Source organism: Bombus terrestris, chromosome 4 (genome assembly GCF_910591885.1).
Source record: "Bombus terrestris chromosome 4, iyBomTerr1.2, whole genome shotgun sequence".
Lineage (NCBI taxonomy): Eukaryota > Metazoa > Arthropoda > Insecta > Hymenoptera > Apidae > Bombus > Bombus terrestris.
Genome location: NC_063272.1, coordinates 18,019,740 through 18,042,274, shown reverse-complemented (window position 1 = coordinate 18,042,274; position 22,535 = coordinate 18,019,740). Strand labels below are relative to the sequence as shown.

The window sequence follows — 22,535 nt, the reverse complement described above, 5'->3', positions numbered from 1 at the left end:
TTGTTCGATTGTAATTATTCGTTATACGTGTAAGTTTGCATCAGCTGCTATAATGCATTTTGGAATATTTAGCTTGTTGCTTTTAACCCTGTTTCATCCCACTTAGGCACCTACAGCTTCTAATAACTAAACTTTGCAGGAGAAGTTTCAATGTAAGACTACGTATATACGATTACGTTGTAAATACGACGAAGAAATGCTGGCGAATATGACTAATCGCTACCGAACGTACGTTGCATGATAATTCTGTACGAACTGTATTCTATTTTGGTATATTATGTTTTTATATTGTACTATAATTATAATAAAGTACGAAGATAATTTCTTATTTGAATACTTTACTTATGTACTGATTGCTTATGTACGTACGATTCTATGGAACATGTATAAAATTTCTGATTATGCGTCGAAACGGATAAAAGAAAAAATGGATACTCCGGTCACCACCGTTGCGTCACAGTATGGCCGCACGTAATGCCAGTATCTATCATCGGTTAGGGCATTTTCCTTTGATTCCCCTCATTGACCTAATTGGCTGTGGTTGCGGAAATCCCACATCACAGTTGGTTAATTGGCAGTCAAAAATATCTTACGTCCTTCTGTAACCTATCGTTATAATCCTGAATCTCTGTCGCAAGCTTCTGTATTTTAAGTGAAACTGAAATGCTATCTTTTCCCCAGGGATATTTATTTGGCTCGAATATTCAAGTCGTTCTGACGATTTTCGATTGGTCGAGAATCGCGTAACAGTGATCAAACAGTGACAAAAGTAAATAAATCGTGCTAAAAGAAACCGTGCAAAGATGGTACTGTGTAAAAGTGAATCGTGCGATAAGAGTCCCACATGTATTATATCCTTTTCATCGACATATTTTCAATTATCGATCAAAGTATTCGTTAAACGTAACGTAATACTTTGACTTATGCGCGTCGATCAGTGTTTAGGTGTTTTCTTGCCTTAATTTAGTTTGATCATTAATTTTCTATCAAGCACGTTGCACGTTGTTCGTAATAACATTTCATGTCCGCTCTCATTCCGGTTTCCAAGAAGCAGGATTACAAGGGATCTAGGAAATGCTTTTAGTGGAAAGGTATTAAACCTTGAAAGTAAATATGTTGAGAGTTGGAAGGATTTAGTTCATACGCATATTTCATCTTTACGTATCACATCTATCTATCTACGTATCCTACATATTAAATGCTATTATATGTACATCGTACAGTGCAGTACAGTGGTCATAGCGTAATAGTCATAGCACGCAAAAGTTACTAAAAGATAGTGAGCAGCAGTACTTCGGCTAAATAGATCTTTTAATAGATTTATATTCTGGAAACGATAATAATAATTTTTACTAACGTTGACTATGATAATATGTATTGGTTTGCTGATACGAGGAAAACCTCAGCACATAACGAACAAGCACATTGTAAAATGGAAGAGAAACACCATTTAACGAATTGTTTTACGCTCTACGACATTTCAAAATAAGTATAGCAAATTAATAATTTTTGATATATTTAAAGAAATTATTCAACAAGTTAAAGAAATCTCTTCCCTAGCCACACATTGATATCAATAATTAAATTACCTGCAAGCAGCATCTCCGGAATAAAATGGTAATAAAAGTATCTAATTAAAATAAAGATAAAGTATCTAATTAAAAGAAAGTAAACCTACTGAACGAGAAATTAATAAAGCGATATGATTTTAAACTTAAATCGGATTAAAGCGAGGAAAATTATCGCTCGTTTATATTAATACGACTAAACGTTATTGTACGTACTATTGTACGTATATACTATGTAATCTTAGGTGAAGCAGCGAATAAACTCGCATTTTTATAAACTCTTAGAGCTTAAAGGCGAAGGCCGTATCAGTTTCTAGAATATCGTTTCCACAAACTTAAAAACTGTAGTTTCTAAGCAAAATGGCTTTAAAGTTTCGATAAGGATTCTTATACATTCAGAAAAGGTTGTTTGATACTTATAATCAATAAACTATTTTAAGGCAACATTGGCTGTTTCTGAAGTATATCGATGAACTTACCCAGCACGCTTGTCAGATCATCCTATACCGAAAATGTCGTTCTTTGCTTGGTATCTTTTCACTAAGCACGAAATACGAAATTTATGCTTCGCTGAAATATGCGTTAAAGACAGTAATTTCAATTTCTCGTAAAGGAGATCTTAATGTCAGGTCATCCCATAAGTTCGTGCCGACTTTTGTGTATACATTTCATGTGTCCATTTATAAACATACGGCGATAAGGGACCAATGTGCACTTGAAAAATGGGAAGAAGTTGTACAACGAGAGGGGGATTGCATTTTTTCATGAAACTGAAAGGTATGTAAGCAATCTTAACATATATATAACCGCTCGAAAAACGGAACGAACTTATGGGATGACCTAATACAATACATACGTATTTAGAAATAGTTATTCCCTTTCGAATACGTAAAATAAAATGTATCGTGGATCACGAACATAGATTTACACGATCGGAATATACAGTGGATATTTGAATACATGCTTACCACGGAAATCTATGCATGTGTATGTATAAAATAGGAAATTTACTAATTGTAAGCGTGATAGCATCTAGTTTCCTTTTTCTAACATTTAGCTGTACTCTCTGTGAGTGCTATAGATACTGATCCGATAACCCTCAGCCTCACGTTGCGTTGGTTCTCACACGTCAAGCTAGGATAAGAGGACTCTGGCTGATTTACGTGACACTGCTATCCCTCTGTAAAAGATTAAAGCGCGGAAACATATGGCTCAATGAAAAAAGAAACGAATAACGAAGTGTGATAGCAATTCGTGTCGCTCCAATTTCACTAGAATAATTAATCGAAGCTCATAATAAACGTGGTTATAGATACACAAGATTGTTCGTTATTGATGGCGAGGTCAAAAAGTAAGATACCCTCGGAAAGAGAAAAGAAGAACAGACGACGCAATCTGTATGGAAAAATAAATCTGCGATAAATTCTACGATAAAAATGTACGATGGATTGTTCGCATTCAGGACTCTTTTTAATGTTATCGATGGAGAATATCTTTTTCCACCGCACTCTTGAAATTCCTTCAAGAGCACTTAGAAAACAGATGCGCCTTCTATTCCAAACATCCTTTATTTTAGCGATACTGGGAACACAGTCGCGACTCAGCTGAATGGTTAGTAGTCTACTGATCGAATGAAACGAGATACGTCTGGAACACTCGCAGTTCAATAAAGAATAAAGAATAAAGACTAAATAGTAAAGAGTAAAGAATAAAAGCGATAAAACCAATAGCTATAAAAAGATCATTTGTTAAACGTATAAACGCAACGGAAGTAGCTAATGAATTTTTTAGCGATTCGTAGAAGAAAATTACAACGTTACTTACGGTTGAAATTAAAGATAAATTTTATTATCGTGTCATATAATTGCAATACCAATTTCTACGTTCCAACGCAAAATTAAACGTATAATTTAATATAATTGTAGACTAAACTTCGAGAAATATAATGACAATTTTTTTAAATTTTTCATACAAATCCATGCTTATACGAAAATCAATGAAACAATTTGATAAATTCTCCAACTATACGTAATACCATTACGTTCGTAACAGGCAAGTTAATATTATAAGAAATAATATTATTAGAATAGATGCTATCGTCGTAATCTAATAGCATTGTTATTGGAAATTCTAATTAGATCCATACTTGTGACATATATAAGTAGGTATTTCGAAATCACGATGAATGGCAAAAACGATGCAACTTTACACGTTGTGGAAAATACGTTGTGCACGAAACACTACCAATGCAACTTCGGTTGCTTCGGTTGAAATTATTAAGCTTCCGAACTATGATCATTATGTCGACTGCTTTTCTACGAAACGTAGAGTAAATCTAGGAACGTAGAGTGGAATTTATTTATTCAAATTTCAATAATCCTTATACTTTACTTTGCTTTACTAATTTTATGACTTATTATGTTATTATACTTTAACGAAAGAAATTAGTAGCGAATGCATTTATATCGATCAACTAAATGAAATATTAGTAGAAACATTAGTACTCAAGCCATCCTTTCGTCGAAGCACGTCTTTGAAAGTACAAAGGATCGCTCAAGAATTGTTTTGGTTCTGAAATCTGCCTATCGCGTATTATTTACTTACACATGAAACTTGATACATTCTCGGACGAACAAAGTCCGACTCTAATAACTTCGTATGTTTTAATAAAAACAGTGTTATTTATGTGAAAAGTTTAAATAACGAAAGATTAAAGGTTATATCCATTAAACAGAAAATTTTTATCCGATTTTCGATTTAAAATGAAAAGTTCAAACTTGTGAAATTTTTAATCAGATTCTACTTTTTAATTAACGATGATTATCGTAAAATACAAGTAATAAAATTAAATCAAGTAGAAAATACAAATCGTGTACATATTTACTTACATTATTGGCCTTTGCAGTTCTTCTCCAGGCAATAGGAAGGGAGGGAAGGTGAAAAACCTTTAATAAAAACATAAATTATTGTAATTTGTTTTGAAAAATACAGTGATAATCGCTCAAAAAGTTTCAGTTAACGAAATATGAGATTCTATTCAAACTTGAAATTATAGTAATCGAAAGAATTCAAATTTTCTAATAAAATTTAATTGCTGTAAAAATTGGAACTCTAAAATAGAAATTAAAAATTGAAATGCTAAAAATTTACGAATATACCTACGTAATAAATATACGATCGATTTGTTAAAATTTCTCTCCACACTGAATGTCCGCCTTTATCTTGCTATATTACGTGAATTTGCTACAGTTAATGTCATATGTTTGCAACTTCACGACTTATATTTTTTCTACAAAGGTGGCGCGCAATGACACTCGAATGCTTCAAAACAAGATTTTACGCGCGCTTTCACGTAGTGTCGTTCTTCAAGCATATTTAGTTGTGAAATTTAGATTTCTTGGAAACATTTTCGAATATTTATAAAGCGCGATATAGTATGTTAACGGAGTGTATGTTCTATACCATAATAACGAACGTTCAGAGTATGATTCTTGCGAATAATCGTATTATGCACATTCAGTGTATGCACAAGCATTTATTGCATATCGAAAGATATGTTATTATTTACATTTAATATCTTTAATATATATACCAGTTTCTTAATAGTCGTTTCTTAAGAGTAGGAAAATAGCGGTATTTTCTTGAATAAGTTCCATAGGAAGGAGATGCAAAATATGAAAATATTTTTCTTCTTTCAAGCTCCTTCTCCTCGCCCCCCCCCCCTCAAACAGTTTTGTTTTCAAAGAATATTTGTGACCGCGAGCGATGCTGTTGGTAGAGTCAGTGTTTACATTATAGTTTATTTCAATGTTTCCAAGTCACGATCGCTTTGATTAAATCGAACTGTGTAAATAATAATACGCGAAAGTCGTAGAATCTTATCAAGTGAATTTGCACGCAATATTAGAGTTTTTGTTTGTCGATTATAATTTATAACCGGTCGCGTTAACGTAGTGTTTTATTCTTCTCTTTCTTATGTTTCTTTTCTTAAATGTTCATTTTCGGTATTAGAAGTGTAGTGCATCTCTCGAGAGGATAAAGCCTTTCCAGGAGCTCAAAAATGTAAGTAATCTTGTATATTGTACTTCAATTTATTCAATTTTTTGTATTTTGAGCTAATCAAAAAGTAAAGATGATCGATCATTTGAAAAGTTATAAATATTTTCCTACTGGAGTAAAGTCTGCAAACGTTAATAGTCAATGTTGAAATAAAAATGTCTGACAAGCATCAGAATTCAATCATTGAATTCTTAATTGTTAGATTTGAAACGTTTATATTAAAGTTCCAATTTCTATACTTATTGGAGTTTATTATAACATTAGACCCTATCATTTATTTATAATTTAATAGCGTGTCGCCTTTTGCTGTCTGAAATATTTTAATCAACAAAATGTGCTTTCAAGAGCAAATTATAATATTTTATGTTTTGTTACAGATATCTCACAACCTGGACTTCTCCCTGTTTTCTAAGGAAGATGTAACAAGGACTGGACAAAGCCAAGAATGTAAGTAGCTTTGAAATATATCCTGCTTTGATTAATTCTACTCTATATATTTTAAAATTTTAAATATTATCAATTAAGAAGTAAGACTTGTTAAGAAATTTGATTTGTATTCTTCTATCGAGATAAAAGTAAACTTTAATAAGTCTTCATATGGAATTACAAGATACAGATGTCTGGCATAGTTCAAAAATCATAGGTATTTAATTTTTAGATTTTAAATTTAATAAAGTTTCATTTTCTTAAGTTACTTTTCTAAGAACCTCGTATAAAGTTTCATGTTTTATTATAGATTTGTTTTAAAAGCTAAGAACAAGTATTTTTGCATATGGTATATGAATTAATTATATACTTTATAAATTGGCTTCCATTGAGGCCAAACGATGAATAACTTAGAGTTTGGATAGTAACTATAAGACAAAATATGTCTTACACGATTAAAAAATTATAAGACTTTCAACTTTATCGTAACCAATATTTCAATCTCTGCATTAATGCCATCGAAACTTCAATTCTAATACATAAACAGCAATCCTTTATTATCTCAAGACCTTCTCACACTTAATGCTATGTCTTTAAGGACAAATTGTAATATTCTATGCTTTGTAACAGACGTTTTGATGCGAATAATGTTTTTGAATGTGATAATGATACGTTATCAACGAATAGATACATGAACTCGTTTATTAAGTCTTTTTCATGAAATTTTAAAATTGGTACACGTAGGAGTAACAGAAGTAGATTGAAAATAATTATTAGCTGTTTGGGCACAAGTGGAAAGGAGAAGAGGTAGGGGAAGGCGAGCAAGTTATTTTAAGAGGCAAAGGAACAAGGGAAAATCGACGCGCAGAAGCAAAGTCTCGTTAACTCGAAGGGTTCGCTTCAGAGGAAATGTTTCAGTGTAAAAGCACGTATATATAGTCGTGGCTGATCGAGAAATAGGGTGTAAGCTAAAGACACTTGTACAAGGTTGCATGACGACGATTACTAAGGGAGCGCAGTTAAGCTCGACTGGGCACTAATCGAGAGCATCGCGAGTCTCTTTCATCAGAGGCGTAAATAATTCGTTTAGTAATTTACTGAGCGGAGCGAATAAGAGTTACGATGAGGTGTCCTCGCATGAATTAACAAATGGTTCTGACGAGAATATCCACGTTAAGGTAACCATTAGAGCATCATCTTTCTGTAATCGATGCACCTTGCAAGCAAAAGCGTTGTTCAGCCTACAAAAATGTATCGTTCGTGTATCGGATAGAATCGAAAGTTTTTGCGTCTCTAACGCGTTAGATGCCGCTTTATTCTATTTACGGAATTGATATACGATAATCGATAACGTAATCTCCGTTAACTCCTATTACTGCTTCTCAGCGTTCTATGTCCTATGCTTACCGTTTATCGATTCCTTCTTTAAAACCATTTCGGTCGTCGCGTAGTGTCGCACGACGGTCACGAGCAACAGTACGTTGTAATTGTGTGGCGACAACGTATCGTCGATTTTAGTTGACGCTCGTCCGCGTGAATGTATTCAGCGGGGCTACCAATCGGTTTGTAGGTTAAGGAATTTGTTGCTAGAGCGTCAAACGATCCTAAATAGTATTATCGATTTTTTATATGCTTTGAACTATTTTCCATTTAAATGATTTCGCAACGATTCGAATATCGTCGCTCTAGTTCTTAACTGTTTTAATTCCATCCTTCAAAAAAAAATGTAATTAGAAACCAGCGCACATATATATATACGTCTCGCTAATATCATATCATGATAATATGACGAAATTAAATATTCTATTTAAAAAGCAACGAATATTCGATTTTTTCAAGCCCTAATTCTATGGAATAATGGTAAGCTTCGTAAACTCGAAACTATTTTTTGCAGTCTATCGATCTCTCGATGCTACTCAAATTTCATATAAAATATTTATCGTTATTAAATTTACCGTTAGATCTATCATAAAAATCGAAGTTCCATAGGGTTAAGGAAATAGAAACGCTCGAGATGGATAAATAAGCAAAGAACGCAGCAGGAGGAAAAGGCGCGCGCGCGTGAACTTACACATTGCATAGGAATTTTACACGCTGAGCGACGGCGAAGAAAGGAACTTTGAAAGTAACAAGACAGAGGAGGTTGAGGGAAATCACGGGCGTGAAAAACGCGCAAAAATACAGAAAAAGCGAAGCTCACCAAATTTGTACGAAATTGAACAAGTTGGCGCGAGTCCGTGAGAGAAGTTTAAAGAGAAACGTAGAAACGTAAGCGAGAGCAAAGACGCGACGAATAGTGTCTTGCATTCTATCTAGAGAGGTTATGTTAGTATGACAGATGAAACAGATGCGGTATGAAATAGCAATATATCGTAAGTTATGCTTATTTTGTACCGATAAAAGTGCACTTCATAGTATAACTTTGGTATTAAAATTCAGTTTGATAATAATTGCAACCTTTTGCGGTCCTATTTTCTTAGACATTGAAAACACTTTTGACCAAGTATCGCGGTAAAAGCGCTTCATTGGAAAATAAGGATGTATATGCGAATAGTGTTTGTCGTTATTGTACATACGGTGAACGTTGAATACATAGTTTGCGACAAAACTATTCGAATTTCGTTAGTCATTTTTCTTTGTCCGTGATCATGAAACTCGCTGAGAGCATATAAATTCGGCATTTTAAAGAAATTATGTTCCAAGTCTTGAAATTCAAGGACGGTGATTTTTCATTGGAAAATGAATCAAGGGGGCGGTCGGAAAGCGACAATGTCTTCGTTGATATTATCAAAGATAATTCATAACAAACAGCGAGAGAAATAGTCTTTCGGATAAAAGGCTTTCGTTCTGATATTATTCGTCGTTTGTCTCAAAGAGAAAAAGATAGAGAAAGTGAAATGGATTTTGCATGGGTTTATTTTACGTTAAGCGATATACGCGCGCGCGCACACACACACACATACGATTAAAAGAATCGAGATACTTGTGTTTAATATTTTACCAAAGTTGAAGTATTCGTACTTGTTTTAAATAGCATTTTTGATAGCACAGGCGTTTTTATTTTAATTCGATCGTAAGCACGATATCGCGTAAAACTTTTACTTCTGTTTTTTCATGTACGTTAGTTACATTTCCATAAAAAGCATCGATGAGCAAAATCATATTAATTGAGAGCTACGTATATAGGACCCAAATTTGCTTTCTTCTTAAATGTTTAACTTATTTACTCTTTCGTCTTTTATACGATATAATCTCTCAATTATGCGATATAAACGAAGGCACGATTAATTATTATAAACCGCGATATTTTAAGTATTCGTTTGAATCTTAGTTTTCAATATCATATTTTTATCTAGACAGCCTGGACGTTGATAACGAATTTTGTTCTACCTTCGAATGTTTTACTTACGATGGAAAGTGGATCTTGTATAGTCGAAAGTTTCTAGAACAATGGTTCAGAAAAGATGAACGTACGAAACATATACTGAACCTACTTTCGCTTGAAAACGATAGTTGATCTCTGTCTCAATTATTTTGAAAGATCATTTTTTTTTACTTGGCTTAATAACTATTTGCAGAGTTGATTCGTAAATTCAACGGCAAACAAATAATCTCTCGCTTGTCGAGGTAAACGTAGCGCTCGAGTTAAATAGTTTTCAAGTCTAGGATCGATTAGTTTTTGAAACGTGAAATTATACGATTAATTATTCGTTGGAAGAATACACAGAAACGCGTAGAAATTCTTTAGATTTCAATAATTACGATATTTTTAAGAGACTATATAGCTACGTACGTGCATGCACAGAACGTACTCGATGCGTGTATCTCGATGAGCCGATCGTCAAGTATGTACAGTGTATGTAAATAAATTGAAAGATAACGCATCTTCTCCATAACGATATCCTTTCAGTCCGCGACCTATATAGATTTCGTCCCGATTTCAACGTTTCGCGTTTATCAAGAAATGCGTTCGCTCGTGATACGCGAACGAATGTTGGATTGGCACCTACTAAGCTATAAAACAATCAAATCAGAATTAAGCGACCAGAGAAGAGAGAAGGACGAAGCGAGAAAAAGAGGATAAAGGGTGCGAGGGTACACATCGCGGTCGATTGGTGCGGGATAGGATGACGGTATGGTCACATGGCCGTTAACTGTTAACTATCCTTTGAGTCTCGTTGGTGAAACATTTCACCCGTGCAACGTCTCACTCGGTCCATAGGGCTGTGACAGCGTATGGTCGAGCTACGATGGCGCATATGCTCGGTTGCTTCGTAAAAAGGCATTTTCACAGTTCTACTAGCGCACAAAATAGTAGACTCGGGCTCTTGGGGCCGTGTAAGCATCGTGTAACGTCATACCTGATTACACATAGTGATCATTGAGCCGAGCTTATCCCTCGTATGCTTCGATAAGTCGTTAAGAACGCACCTCGTTGAGCTCCAACCTCCGTGCTAACGGAATTGTCCAGTCTTCCGTAATATATGTCCACGTATTATTAGTCTTGTGGATCTGATGCTTCGTTTTCACCTAGTAGGAGAGGGGATCCTCCGAGTATCGTTTATTATTATACGCACTGCTTGTAGCAAAAGGGCTTTGTAGAAGCTAATGACAAAGTTCAGTACTCTGATTAATCGTTTATCGTTTATACGTACGTATATGAGAATTTAGTTGCTATCTTCAGTCGTCTGACAGTGATCTTTTTGCTTGTCGCTTAAATTATAGAAAACCCATGTTTACGTTATGTTCGTTTTCTTTGCTTCTCCTCTCTTTGAGACGAGCGACGAATAATGGCAAAATAAAACTATCGTTTGGTGTATTTCCTAAAGAGAGGGAGAGAGAGAAAAAGATTACGTTCGAATGCGAACACGTCTTGGAACGAAGCATCCCAAAAAGTTTGGGTAAACCAATCTTTGATTAGTGTATGTATCGGGGAAAAAAGCAAAAGCAAATGATATCACTCATTGACCAATATCCTTGAACGTTTGCCAACGGCATCGTTATGATTTATGATTAGTGCGATGAATGCCGGTAATTCGTGCCCGGTCACGTGATACCGCGTTATGCAGAAATATTCCGCAGTTCAGCTTTAGCTTTAACCTGGGTCGGGTTAGTAATTATTTTATTTACTATAATAGTAGTAATACCAATGTCCTTACGTTTCTCTTCCTCGCAGGCATCCATCGCTTTCCATAGAATGAAATCTAGCTGCAGATTTTAATAAGCAAAAAGCTACGTATACTTATAATTATATGTACAGTACGATATCGACCAGCTTATAGTTTGATCGAACAATGTTTGCATATCTCAAATACGATAATGCAAATTTTATTGCGTTTACGATGAATTTATGTTACGTATATCTAGTTGTTCGGATGTCAAGTATCTGACTACGTATGTAGATTAATCGTACGAGAGAGAGCGTTGCTCAAATTCCAATAATTATGACGTGTTATTCATTAAGGATGACGAGGAAGATACAGTTATAGCTCACATTTGGTATAACATCGGAAAGCAAGGAAGAGACGAACTAGAATATTAATCCTTTAGCAGTATACTACAAAGAAGAATTTTAAACGAACGATTTAGAAAATAATTTTATATGTTAGAAAATATTTTATACGTCGCTCTTGAACAAGCATATCTCTGATTCTGTGGCATCTACATATAAATGAAAATCCCACGCGTTTTGTATTTCAGTTCGCATCTTCGAAAAGCTACATCGATTCTGATAGAGTCAAAAAAATCAATTTTTAAACAGATTTTTATTCAAACGTATGATCTTTCCAGCATATGTGCCTTTATGAAAACCAAATCAAAGTTCTCCGAATAAAGTTGTATCGTTTATAGTCAAGGAACTGTAATATGTTTTTCTCGAACGATATATTCGAGAACGACGAAATTTCGCACGAAAAGTTGTTTCGCTACAGGTTAATATCCTTTAACGTATACGGTATAGATTAAATTAGTTTATTTACTTAAGAAATTATTTGCTCTTTTCGATTCTGTTAAATATGTACTATCTATCAAATCCTATCATCGTGTGACTTATCGATATTCTTTGATAAAATTTATGCGGTTGTCGGAGTTAAACCTATGCTATTTCAAGCAACGAAAGTTTATCCCGCGCTCAAAGGTATAGTTTCCGTATATGTACGCGTAAGGTACTGGCTTATTTTCAAAGGAAACTTAAGAACTTGAAGATATTAGCAAATATAGACGAAAAATCTATAAAGAGATATTTTGCTCAAAAGAACAGACTACTAACCAACTTTGTGCGTAATATATTTAATCTTACGACTATTTCTACATAAAAATAAACGTTTTTATCGTGTCGTATCGTGAAACTTTTGATTCCAAGTGTGGGAAAAATAATTAGCTATTTATCTAAGCGGTTTTTAATCGATGATATACGCTTATATAACGATCACACACTTTACGTTTATGCGCGATATACTGAATATTTTATCTGTTTTAATATAAACAAATTTAATCGGTTCGTTCACCTACACACTGAACATATATTCATCAAGTAAGAACTTTTATCGTCGTAAACTTCTCGTGCAGGCTACTCGTGCTTTCCATTACCGAGACCATCGACACGTTCCTAGAAACCTTTTCACGATTTATCGTTCACATTCGAATAGAAGTGAACATTGCAGATGAAGATAACCTCGTACGATAGGCGTGACTGCTATATGTACGCGTTGCAACGAACAAGGCAAGATATGCGAATGGATGCATAAATACAGTCGAATACTCTAGCTATTTGCCGAAGACCCTGATGTAACCAATAGGAAGATGCCACTTTTTAGTCGAAACGAATTACAAGAACAAAGCAGTTTATTTAACCGAAAACGTTACTTTCTAGGTAAAAACAGCCGAAGAATGTAGCGAGAAAAATATTTCGCTTAATAAAAATACAGGACGTTAAACGAATTGTATCTCGAGCGAATAAGAATTTTTCTGGCCAAAGTATAAAAAAAAGATAAGAGAAATATTAGGACGCGTCGTCTCAGCAGCTTATGACGAAGATAGACGAATTTGACGCAAACGATGAATCGAAAAGATCGCATCAACTGCTCTTACGCGCACTTATTAGCGACGACAATGCGAGCAGACAGGGATCCGCCAGTTAGATTTTGTCAAACAACGATACGTTTTCCAGAAAGGAAGAGACGCTCGAAACTTGATTTTTATTACAAAGATTTTCGCTTAAAGTTCCTTTATTCTCGTATTAGTTGCGACGGTAATTGAATTTAGGGTAATTTAAAAGCGTGTATTCGACGGTAACTCGACAATTGCGGATGTCGCAAATTGGTGGATTAGATTTTGAGATTAGATATGCATGTGCGAGCCTGCCCTGGGTATGACCAATTCCAAGTCTGTTTAATACAACTTGGTGTCGACGATCGAGGTTCCTGGCAATTAGATGCTTGTTAAAAAATTCTTTAGATTTCAAATATCCGCTTCGGTTGATCGTAATAAAACGAGAAACTTAGGTAGAGACGGTATAACAGGGGCAGTACGTATTATTCTATACGAAACGATTAACATTTTTATCAGAAAAGTATTTATTGCTACTTTGTTTAATTTGTAATTCGATTAATATTGCGAATTAAATTATTGTTCTTGCACTTACGTGTTGCTATTTCTGAAATAAATAAAACTAAAAAATTAAAATGTCTTTAACTTTAACCGAAAAGTGTATCCGATCCTCTTCTCGAACGATTAGAACGATTAGAGAGGAATTTAGTCGCGTTTAAAAAAAAGAAATTAATGATCGCGATACGATATTAAATATTATAAAAATGTTGAATTAAGAAAACTATAAAAAGAAATTTCAGCGCGATGTTAGGAAAAGGATAAATTGTTTCAATTACAATTTGGAATAATCTTCTTCAGCCTTGAATTTTCAAATAAACGAGATCAATTCACGCTGGAAAATCTTGAAAAGGCCATTGTTGTGCAAGGTGACCCACGTAACTGGGGCAAACTGTGTCTTGAAAATGATCAGGAATGGGAAGGAATATTGTAAAACAGAATGTGGTAGTAATATGGAATAACGTTATAAGAAATGATAATTTTGCGTATGGTTACACAGAAATGCGTCTAGAAAGTGTAGTTGTATTTTTTCTATAGATTATCAGCAAAAGTTGGAATTCGTCGTTATAGCGATAGCTCTATCGACATTACGCTTGTGTTTCTTATTATCTCGTTAGCTATTGGCACGCTTTTGCGCGTCATTGCTTTATCATTCGGCCAGTTTATAGCGTAAAGTGTAAAGCATATATCGTAATAAAAAAGTATTAAAAATATTTAAAGTATTTCTGCGAATCCTTCGACCGACGCTTTTTCTTTTCTTGATTTAATATCTGTGCCAATGATTTTGTGCCTAGTAGTTCGTACATACGTACTACGAACGCTTCTTCCTTCCTATTTTCCATTTCCAAATACTCCGTTGAAATCAGATTGTTCGAGTTATTTGAACCGAAACTGTTCGAGTTCGAGTAATTTGACTGATCCGAACGAAGCTTTCGGATCAGTATTTCCACTCTATTGCGATATTTTATCTGTGTTGTGATAAGCGCGTGTGCTTACGCCGGCACGTTCTCTAAAACCATTTTCTACCGCTTGACGCAGATTCTACAAATCGTTCGTGGGACGTTTCAATCTTCCTTCGATTCTCTTTTAACATCGACCTTCTCGTTTCATCCATTGACGCGGCTGTCTGCCACAGCTATATAGGTAGATTTGTCTAACTGCGGAAGCAATTGCCTTCCATCGGCCACGACTGGACGAAACTTATACATTCCACTGGAACGCTGCTATTCGATTGAAACTTTAACGCTTAGGAAACCTTGTCGCTCTGTTTGGTGACTTACTATACACGCTATCGATACACACTCTTCGCGTATCGTCTTTTAGTCGACGAGCAACGTAGGAAAACGAACGACGTTTTGATCCGTTTTGCGTAGCTATTTAACCGACGGTAATCGGCATTATGGCGTAGCGTATGGAACAAGTGCAAGTGAACGCTGTGCGAAAACCTGGTAACCGCAAAGAGTTGAACGCATCGGAGACTTTAACGCGTTTTGCGAAATATTATATCGTATCTGCGTACTTTCTTCTCGCGATGTTATCTAAATCATTCGCATTGTCGAGCATTTTCTAGTCTATGAAATATATCCTATTTTAGTCGTCGTAAAAAGTTTGCTATTTTTACTTTTGCTATCACAGAGTAGGTGCCGATTTAGTAATAATAGTAGTAACGGTGTTAGTTAACGGTGCATTTGAACTTGAACGATTGAAATTTTCAAAGCTTAATGTTTCAAAACGATTCTTACTATTGTTGCTATTGTTACCAGTGGTGAAATGCTCGGAGATCGCTGAAATGCTCTTATCCACTTTGTACAATAGAATCTATTGTCTTAAACAGCGCACGTATGACGCAAATATAAAGCATCCTTTGTCATGGAATAAAGGTAAAGGTACGTATTTCTAACAACCTTCCCTGAAACGATGGTAACGACGTTTATTCCAACGTGAAGCCCTTACCCGGTTAAAAGAAAAGTCTGTTTTTTCATAGTTAATTGAGAAAATAATTTGGTATGAAAACGCGCAAATTAAAAATACATATAAAATAAAGTTACCGAACCTTACCACGTATCAAATATTGCGTTGTATAAAACGGATTTAGTTTATATTACATGAATATTACATGAAGAAAGTTGCACGTTATAAACCAAAGTAATCTCGTACGAGACCGCATTGAAATTTATTTAAAATTCCTCGAATGTATTCATGGCCATGTGTATCGTATAAAAGTTTTATTAATTAAATTGCATGTTTTTGGCTCTATCATACATATACTCGATTATTTATACGTAGACCTATAATATCGTACATGTATGTTTACATTGCGTTGGAAACGATTGTTATATATATATATATATCAATCATTCTGAATATTAAACGACTCTTTTCGAGTTCTCTACATTCTTGATTATTTATATTTATCAGCTACCACCGAATGTTGTAAAGTAATTGGCAATTTATTTCGATCGCTTTAAAATTACTTTGATGAATTTATATACAGTTGTACAGTATCGATTATGAAAAATTCTTATGTACGTATATAACATTTAACGATAAGTCGCGTCTTTTACTTTTTATTTAAGAACAATTTTAGAATTCGATGCGTTATATCCATCGATGCTAGGATACGTATAATTCTCTTTTTATTTGGTTTTGATTCGAAACGTATATTGTTTTACCGTCTTCGTAATTTTAGAAATATTGCTCCAGTATTCATATATATATATATATATATATATCCATGTCACGTTTTTGATACATAGCATCTTTGTTTTGTATTCAAATACCTTTCCATATGCGAAAACCGCTTCTGAAAGAAAATGAAATAAACTTTGTTAGTTCGCCAATTTTGTTTCCTCCGCTCTATGCGCCAAAGTGCGAAGGCGTCTGATAATCGTTCGATGTTTTCGCACAATCTAACCGATCTGGTCGGTAAGTGTAAAGTATTTTCTCAGTGACTCGGCAACAGATCGTGCGAAATAAAATACGGTAAAAATCGAAGGGAAATAAAGTATATCGTAGCGTTCCTGTACGATTCAAATTCTCGACGATCTTCGTTTAATTACGAAACGCGTGAAAGCGTACGTACAGGGTGTCCCACGGTCCCATAGTCCCAAGTAACTAATACAAGCTACAGCTACGAATCGGTTTATATCTATATCCATTCTGTAAACGACGAGATTTTAAATATTACGTGCGATTTATCGATTTACGATTATTTATGGCTATCAAATTTTCGTATTTTTACATAAAAATTTTTACATAAATGAAAAATCATATAAAGTACTATGAAAACAACTAATATTTCAAAAGTTTGATCGATATTTGGGTTAAAAATGATCTCTTAACGTAACAGATAAATATGGTGCAAAAATCGGGAGAATTTCTTTCGCGCGAAAATCTCATTTCCCGAACTTATTCCAGCTCAAGGAACACACTGCTCACCTGCGCGTAACTATATAACCACGTACGTATGTATGCGCTTGTGTATTAGCTCTCTGCACGACTTTCAACCGAACGTACATACATTCAGCTCGAGATAATGTAATATAACAAATGCTATAAAATATTCCATGCAAAGATATTTGCTTGGCTTTCCTATTTCGGATAATGGAGATTTTACGAAAGTGTGATCTTTCGTTATTTCTGTTACGTACTTATAGAGCGCTGTATCGAGGGACAAGACGAAGCGATGTAAATTGCACGAGCGTGTATCGGAAAACCGAAGATTTTGCGTTTGATTCTACCAGAAAATCTAGGCCATTCGTGCAATTGCGCTATAAGTGTTACTCTATAAGTCGACGTTCGAACGAGACACGGAAGGAATAAGTGTGGCACACAGGCTAACGAAGGTCGCGTAGATCGCGTACAACTTAATCTTTTAAAATGATCGATTTGATCATTATGTCTGACTCTTGATTTATTTATTCTACTTATTACGGCAAATATTTCGTTCGGAATACATACTACTTGTACAAGGTGTTTCGTTTATCTTGTATATATGTGTATTAATATGCAGGTTACATTTTCCGAACGTTTGTAGACGTTCCAGATCAAATTTGTTTAACCAGGAAGGAAAAATAAATATTCTTACAACGTTGCGTTTCGTTGTGTCTTTTCCTTTAAAAGTTACTTTGTTCGAGTTTTCGCAAGCGGTTACTTTTTAATATCAACGACATCTTTTAACGAAATCTCTTTCGGGACAAATATTTTGAACAGAAACAGAGATGCTCAATTTCGCGTTATCGCGCTATTTTCCCCGTTCTATGATATTCAAACATGTACGTATGCACTATGTTCGAAGTTTATCCTTTGTAATATGTAAGAATAGCAACACCATCGACATAACATATCGTTGCTATATAAAAAAAACCATTTTAAATTTCAGAATTTATAATAATTATTGATATTTAATATACATTGATATTTGAGTTTATTTCACCTGTGATAACACTATTGCGATTTCCTTTTATGATAGCTTTTAAGGTTAAAATTCAGCGTGAAAGTAGTGACAGATCGTTTGGTGAATGACGGCTGTCAGTCGGCATTCAGGGAAACTCCGGTTGAACAAAATAAACAGAAAGTGCACGGGTAGGAGACTCTTTTTGCAAGCACCGCGCTCGAGGATGTACGCTTTCGTACGTACGCTTTATCGATTGGTCCGCGTACTAACCTACGTTCGTTCTGCAGTACGAATGTACCAAAACGACGCTTACTACGGATTTGGTCACATTGTTCTGTAAATGAGCAGCACACGGGATACTTGTCGTACGTAAACGGCAACAAACCGAAATCTTCGACTTAATTTAACACGGCCCTGCGTTTTCCTTCGTTGGAAGAAACAACGACGTGTTAATAGCTTAAGCACGTGTCGAATAATTGCGATAATCGCGACAGTTAGAGTCGTCGAATGTTTCGAGTCAACAAAAAAATTGACAATTTATCGCGCGGTATCGTACGAGTGAGAAAATTTCAAAAATATTTTATTAATTCACTAATTGGTCGTGATTACTTGTCTTTCCTGTTTTATACCGTTTATCGCTTGTTTTTGTCGCTATGAGTTGTTCGTCGCTGTTTTTAATCAACACGATCAAATATCTGTTTAATCGTTTCGATCATTTTTTCATCGTTTACACGTCTGACGATGAGTCGAGAACGATAACCTGATTAACGAATACATGTATCGAGAGTATACTTTTTCCCGGTATTATTCGAATGAGAGGTATTCAGGGAATCAAACGTTCGAGTAAAAGATGTTTGGAAGATCAGACGGATATATCGTAATTTCTAAGACATTCTGTATCTCTCGGTATTTAGTCATCATCCTGTATCCTTCCGTTATTTTTAGAGATATCGAGGTACTTTGTGAACAAAAGTTGTACGGTATGTACAGGGTCGTATAATATGGCAGCGATGATTTTTTGTAGATGGATGGTCTTCGGAGATTTCAAGGTTACCGTCGCTCTTTCAGATCGCTTCCCATCGCTTCCCGATGGAATAGCGGATGTTTACACGATTTCAACGATCCCTTGTACAAGATCGTTCGACGATAAACGAACGACCGATCGTTCGCATCGATGCAACTTTGAAATCACTGGATCGTCGAATCCTGTCCGCTTGTTATTACTCGCGAATCGACCGTGGCGTATGCTGCAACGAGTCTCTGTTTCGTATCCGATGACGTTACTGGCTTTTCACGATACTTTTTGACGTTGCCAACGTCATCAGACGGATAAACTAGTCACGAAACTATTACGTTGTTTTAACATCGTAACATGCTACGTTGGTTACAAACACGTACGTACAAGTAGGTCCAACGAGGGCTACGAATACAGGGAACATATTACAAGATACGTTGACATCGTCCAAATATTCTCTATTCTACCAGCTATGAAAAAGTAAAGAAAGCAATTTAGAAAAACGAAGGTGAATTTGAAATCTCCGGAGACCGTGTCCATCTTCGAAAGAATTATCGCTGCCGTGTTACAGCCCCCTTTGCGCTCTACCACTTTTGCAAGCAAAGTTTTTCCATTTCCCTAAAAATAACGGAAATATTCAAAGCGATCAAAGTTATTACCGCACCCTGTCTTATTTCGAAGAATAATATCGTTAAACTATTGGCAAACAGAAATAATTAGGGAAATACGACTCTGTAGGTTACAGATAAAATGTCGAGCAAACTAAAGATAAAATAAAATTCAATTTCCAGTTAAAATCTAATTTTATAACGTTCCTCGTAATAGCGTTTTCTATTGCTCGGAAGTAGGTTTACCGGCATATACGGTAAAAGTGCTAAAGATCAATCTTATTGCAAAAAGCACGACGTACGGTAATTGTCCTGTTCCTGGAACCGGATCGCAAATACTTGAGCTTCCGTTACGGAATATGAGATTTCTAACGCGCGAAAAGCGTATCAGAAATTTTTATTAGAATTACGAAAGCTCGCAGGTTTTGTAAAAAATAATCGAATTTAATTTATTCGAATCTCGTTTATTTATTTATTTACTTTCGACAATTTGTCGGCTGCGTCAAACTACTCGTTAAAGTTAATCCGTTGTAATAAAATTTTCGAAATTAGCTAATTAGCGTTATTAGACAGACTCGATACGACGGTTTCGAACCTAACATTCTCGTTACAACGTATTTATGTAGATAATATGTAGAATATTAACGTATTTACCACATAGAATAAAATTATTACGAAACGCGAGGAAAATCGATTTTTTCTTTACGAAAAATTTCATATAAATTTAATACGTAGAAATGCCTAATATCATCAACGAGTTTACAGCGATATTTAATACCATTAATGAAATCGTTACATTTTAACTGGTAACGCGAACGGCTCCTCTCGCGGCTTCCTGCGAATCGAACGCCGTCAACTATTTATGAAATGGTTCGATCTATTTCCGCCTCTCGCGATATCTATCGCGTCTGTTTTCCAAGTCCGTTTAATTCGATGGAATTAACGCAAATGCGAAAGATATTTCTAAAACATCTCAAGGATATCAGCCTCGTCGTAAATATTTTTTACGATTTGTATAAACTTAACGAGCGTGAGAAAATTTATTTTATTATTATACTTGATCAAATTTATCCGTTTGTTTTATTTATTAACGTTCACGCGCGAAACATACAATTCGCGCTTAATACATCTTTAAGAAATATTTATTAGGGGCAACATTCTTTGCTAGTACTTTACGTTCAAATAAAAATTATCATATTCGAAGAGCGTGAATGATTGGACAAATTAATTTTATTAGGGCAACCATCTTCTTCTTTACGATCTGAGAACCTTTATGCTCTGTACAGAGTTTAATCAACGTTAAAAATTACAAATACGAATTATTCCGTCGATAAAATTAATAATTAACGTCTTACGATTGAATTATGTCATGTTAAGTTAGCTCAACGTTATGTAATTTTTATTCTTCATCGGCGTTACATTCGCCGTATATATACGTACATCTAATTTGTTTATCGGACACATCCAGAGTATTTGTGTTTCTTTCGGGATAAAGGTTTCTTTTGTCCCTTCGAACTTATTTCTTAAGGCATAATATACAGATATACTTATTTCTTAAGGCATAATATACAGATATACGTGCAAGTTGCCGGATTTACTTCGTAATATCGTAATAGGGTAATACCGTAATACCATCATACCGTCGTAGCGTAATGTGTAGCGGAATGTCCTATACAAGAAGATGCCAAATGTTTATTTTACTTCACACATAGGAACACGCCTCGAATAGAATACCAACTTGTCTGAATTCCTATTCAGCTGCAACGTGACTGGGTCGAGCGATGTAACAGTCAAGCGAATGAATAACAATTTCTGTTTGATATAATAATTTGATGCAATCGTACGGAGAAACGCAAAGATAAAACCGTCGGTGCTTGGCAATCAGCCTTCGGGAGGGAGGAGACGCGGATAATTGTCACTCGAGCGACACTCGTATTTGCTACGGGTTTGTTTCGCGACGGCACTCTTTTCGCGAGATGTCGGTCGAAAGATGAAACGAATAACGAGAAAGGACACCGGCGCGGCATCTATGTACGTTTACTATCTATATATTTATAAGGAACGTTGGCGCATCCGATCCGCGTGAACAAGCTCGGAAAATCTATACTCCAGATTCTAGATACAAAGGTGAGATAATTATAAAATACCGACCCGTTGGTTCGCCGAGGCCTGTAACAACGGGCGGAAAAACTTAAGTGGCGCGCACGGTGCGTATCGATGAAATATCGAATAAATCGGAATGAACGGTCGCGTCCAGCGAATCGTCAGGCTCAAAGGGTCTGGAAATAGCGAGCCTAGCGAAGAAATCTTATCGGTCGTTGGACGTAATCGGCATACACGAGGTACGATGGAGGCACGATCGGGGGCGATACGTGCGATTACCCCGCGATAGAGAGAGCAGAGAGGTAGCCCCGGTTAGCCAACCGGTCCTCTTCGTCGTCTTGAGTCCTTGGAGCGTGAACGGAAATAGCCATCGGTGTGCACCGGAAACTCGCAGCAAAGCTGCCTCCCTGCCGCCCCCGTTCGAGAAAAGGGATCCCTGTAGCAGGTTCTGCGGTAGCGCGGCAAGGGTCGCCAGCGCCGTGGAAAGAGAGGAAAAAAAAGAAGCGCGATAGGAGGGTGGAAGAGGAGCAGGAGAGAGCGCGGAAAAGGGGATAGGGGGATGGAAAGACGGAGTAGTAGGGTCGGATGGAGAGGAGTAGTAGATGGGAATGGGGCAAAGGGGTGGAAGAGGATGGCGCATAAAAGGGTAGGTAGAGAAACCGATCGTCGGTAGGGGGTTGGCCTGGGTTGGGTTGGCTTGGCTTGGCTTGGGTTGGGTTGGGTTTGGTTTGGTTTGGTGGTGGTAGTGGCGGTGA

General features: G+C 35.7%; 1 long non-coding RNA gene across 3 annotated transcripts; it reads right to left on the bottom strand.

The window, feature by feature from the left end:
* Positions 1-22,451, bottom strand: LOC125384643. 3 transcript variants are annotated; one of them, XR_007223857.1, is made up of 7 exons: positions 21,318-22,451; positions 10,709-10,876; positions 10,485-10,629; positions 9,847-10,414; positions 4,457-4,513; positions 2,537-2,748; positions 1-2,138 (listed from the first exon to the last, which is right to left on the bottom strand). It is a non-coding gene; the product is annotated as an uncharacterized LOC125384643 (long non-coding RNA). The 3 variants fall into 3 exon arrangements; XR_007223858.1 differs by having other exon boundaries at positions 10,485-10,583; XR_007223856.1 differs by having other exon boundaries at positions 10,485-10,876.
* Positions 22,452-22,535: the final 84 nt, after the last annotated feature.